Raw genomic sequence first — 4,461 nt, 5'->3', positions numbered from 1 at the left:
TTCCCTCTTTTCTAGGGTTCGTTCATGGTTTTAGGGTTTCTCTTTGATCTCTTCCGATTTCTTACCAATCTAGAGCTTCCTTCATCATTCCGCTGTGTCTTCTGTGTCGGAGAAGCTTCGAGGAGATTTGGATCGAGCTTGCGTCGCCTATCGGTCCTCTTCCTCAAGGCCTCTTCCATCAAGTGGTAGTCAGAGCTTCGGTTACGTCCACGCGTCAAAGCTAAGTATCTCTGTCTGTTCTTAGTTTTATGTTTCGTATTTTTGTTTTGATTCATGTCTCTGTTTTTCGTTTCTGGTATGTGTTGTCTTAGTTGTATTTGTTTCATTTGATTCGTGATTCTTATTTGTTCATTGTCTCTGATTTGTTTTGTCTATTCTGAGTTAAATTTGATTCGTGTATCTGTTGAGTTTATTTCACTTTCGCGTTGTGCTTTACATTTCTTCACTGTCTTGAGTTTTATGATTTGTTCTGTGCCTTTGCATTTTTGATTTGAGTCTTATTCTCATCTTTATTCGGTGAATCATTTGCTTTGAGTCATTTTATTTTCTAAATCCATTTCTGTAATGTCTAGTCTTGTTGTTTGTTTGATTTGTCATATGAATCTGAGTTTAACCTTTGTAATTGTCAAGTCATGAGTTAAGTTTGGTCTCTGGCTTGTTTGACTCATGTTAATCATTAAGAGCCNTGACATTCAATTGAATGAGCTCAATTTCTGTGGCAACATTGGATGAAGTAACATGTTTCTTGAATCTGTTTAATCAGTTTCACCGATACTGAATGTGCTTTAAGAGTCTTGGTGTCATTCATACTTGGTTTTAGACTCTTTGCCAAGTTCTGGTTCAATTTTTCCAGTATAGTCATTGATGTGGTCTCTTTGGCATCCACTGTGGTATGAGATTCTGCAGAATTGCATTGAAATTGATTGCAACAGTGTTTGAACTTGTTTTTGAACTTCTGAATGTGGTTAATAGTGTGCATTCTGAGCATATACCTTGACAAAAATTCTGCAGTTGAGTATGTATTTTTTTGGTCACTCAAGGAAGCCTGAGCCAGTGGTATTTGAAACTATAACTGTGGCTGAGAGTGATTAATTTCTTGTTTTCCTTTGGATTTTTCTGAGTTGAACCATGTTTAATTTCCTTTGGCAAAAATCTGATTAAGTTGAAAAGTTGATTAGGTGATCTGTTGTGAATTGTGACTGAAAATAGCAAGTTCTAAAGTGTCATCCAAATCAGATTTGGCTATCAAATTGTGATTAAAAAAAAAGAAAAAAAAGCAAAGAGAACTAGTGCAATTCACAATAGTATTCACTGTTTCAGTAAACTATCTCTGCTAAAATCAGATATAACTGTTTTCATTCATAACTGGTTCAACTTAAGTCTTTTTCTTGTTTTTAAAATTTGTTCTAGTGCCAATCATAGGTTCAATTTGTGTGCCAGCCTTTCTAAGTTGCTTTTTATTGCTTGTCTTGATTGACTTTCTTAGTTTTGTCTACTTCACACGTGCATTCTGATCTGTTGTTCCTAATTGGATCTTTTCTTTGCTTTCTTCATCTATTCTAGAGTTGTCTTAGGCAATAGACCTGTTGTGCTTTCATTGCTTTAAATTGTCCTGCTTGTCTCTAGTATCTGCCATTGCTTTAGCCTAGCCATTTATTCTTGAGAAGCTGTGTTACTCTGGATTTCTAGAAAATTTGAGAAAGGTTGTGTGCTTGGTAGCATCCTAGGTGGTGGTGGTCTGAAAGACTCTCCAACCTTGTACTGCCAAGGGAGAATCTCCCTTCCAAACCCTCATTTGTGTGCTTTAAATTTTTTTTAAGAGAAGCCTTGAGTGTTGTGAGTCTTGTAAGGCTATCGTGGCCTAATTCCTTGGCACTTTGAAATAGAGAATTCATTGTCATCTAACTGTTTGTTGATTATTGTGCAGATTGAGTAAGCTGGGAGAATGCAACCCATTGGACCAAGATAGACAGTTTTATTACATTAAAACTGATTACTGAATTCTGTTGCATTCATTTTATAATCTGATTGCATGACTGAATTAAATAACTGAGTCATTTCTGCATTGCATTGAATTGATCAGATTTTGATCAGTTTGAGGTGGTTGTTCAATTCAGTTTGGTTTCAACTTAGAATTACATCCAATTGAATCTGGTTTAATGACCACCATTTGCATATGTATTTTGGAATCTGGTTAAATTTAGTGTGTGCATAACTGATCTGTGAAAGCTTTGAATTGAAGGGAGTTTCTTATATCTCAAAGTGCTTCTTATATGCTTAAATTGATTTGTATGGCTTGCAATTGTTAGAACTAGAATTGTTTGATCTGCTGAATTAGTGGAATTTTTTTGGTGTAGTATCAGTTGAGACATTATTTGACAGCGTGGATTGTGCTAACCAATTGGATTTGTGTAGTCAAGGATCAAGTACTGCTGAATTAATTTGTAGCATTGTGAGCTGAATGTTGTGTAATCCACAGCTGGAGATATCATTTGCATAAAGGATTGGACATTCTTGCTTTAGACCGAGAGCTGCAAGGAATATTTAGACATTTGAAGATTTCGTGCAAGATGAACTGGACCGTAGCAGCAGGGGAATTTAGCACCAGTGTAGCAGTGTCGGGCCGTAGCAGACCAGTATCATAGTTTTGTTTGTATTTTTCTTTTTCTTTGTATTTGATGGGCTTGTGTCAGCCCACTATCAATGTTAGTTTTAGTTCTGTGTTGTAAAGGGCCTTTTATAAAGTCCAAGTAGATTGGAAGAGTTCTTAGTGCTCTTTCCAAACTCTTGGCAACTTTAATTGTTTTCTTTTATTGTCTTTGATTTTGTGATTCACGTGTAGGTGTGACCTTGTCACATTAGAGTCCGTACGTTTTTAGGGGTCTAGAGTCCGCAAATTGTATTTGTAGATGTCTTGTTATAGTTCATATAGGTCTTCTTCTAGGTCTTCTTCTAGTTCATATAGGTTGTCTAGTTTAGAAAATGTTGATGAAATGTTTAAGCAAGCTAGGAATCTTCCATTCTTTGGTAAGGCATAGGTGCATTAACATACCTAGCTTGGGAAAAAGAGGTTGATAAAATAGATCCTTGGTTTTATAGAGAGAGTCAATCTTATGTTCTTAACATTTATCTCTCTAAGTTAGAAGGACATGCAAGTGAGTGGTGGGATGAAAGGCAATATCATGTTAGGAAAGGTAGGAAGTCTCCAATTCATGATTGGTGTGATTTAAAAGCTTGCATGAGAAGAAAGTTTGTGCCTTCAAGCATTAAAAGAAACCTAGAATTAATTAAAGATTGCATTGAAAATGGAAAAATCTTTCTTGAGAGTTTAAATGATCATGGGTTTCTTAGGAGAGAGTTAGAATTTGGGGCAAGACTTAAAGAGATCAAGGATAAGAAAAGAGAAAGAGAGATTGAGAGAAGAGAAAAGGAAGAAAGGAAAGAAGAGAAGAGAAAGAGAGAAGAAAAAGAGAGAAGAGAAAGACAAGAGGAAAGACAAGAAAGGGAAAAGAAAGAAAAGGAAGAAGTGCTACTAAGAGCAATTTTGACTCCAACCATAGAATCCAATCTTAAAAGGGAAGGTTTTCAATCTTTTCCCATCACTATTCATTCTTCTAGTTTTGATTTCTCTTTCCAACCAATTGCCATTCCATATTCTACGCAAACATTTTCAAACTATGGCAATTCAAATCTTGAGTTATTGTTATCTTCAAGAAAACAAGTAACTCTAGACAATATTGAATTTGGACTTCTAACATTTTTAAAGATTACAAATCAAAATAATAGGAGTCTTTATTCTCTTGTTTTTGTAGAAAGCTTCCTCTTTGGATTGGTATTAATTGAAGATATATTTGATGCATATTGCAGATTCGTCTTTGATCCAGGAGGAAGAAAAGTAGATCTAAAAGAATAAGGTCATTCCAAGATGGCCATGCTCCAAAGAATGTGTGGAGCTTTTTCATAAGGCGATTGCCAGATTTGAGGACAAATCTTATTTTTTTATGATGGAATCCTGTCTCATGTAGTCCTCTTTTTACATTTTATTGTATCTGTAGTGTAGCTTGTAGGGAGCATGGGTCACTATAAATACCCAGCTCCTCATTTGTACTATTCACTTTTGAGATTAATGAGAATTAGATTTCTGAAACCCATAATTAATTCTCTCTTGAAAGTCATAGGCTAGAGAGTCCAAAGACTCCCTCTAGCCACCTTCCAAGCACACTTCATTATATCATTTTTCCACTTCACCATTGTGCTTTTCTCTCACCATACTCTGCACCATACAACGTCACTCCTCCACGCTGCACCATTCATCAGAAGCCACACTTCTGCTTCTTGCGTCAGCGTCTCGACCACACGTCATCAACCATATGTGGCTTTCTCTCTCGCGCATCAGAAACACGAATTTCATTCTCGAGTCTTCTTCCTCGAGCCATTAAGAACTCTCTTCACAGGTTCCTC

Source organism: Vigna radiata, chromosome 7, assembly GCF_000741045.1.
Source record: "Vigna radiata var. radiata cultivar VC1973A chromosome 7, Vradiata_ver6, whole genome shotgun sequence".
NCBI lineage: Eukaryota > Viridiplantae > Streptophyta > Magnoliopsida > Fabales > Fabaceae > Vigna > Vigna radiata.
The sequence above is the reverse complement of the archived record's forward strand: the minus strand, read 5'-3'. Positions refer to the sequence as shown.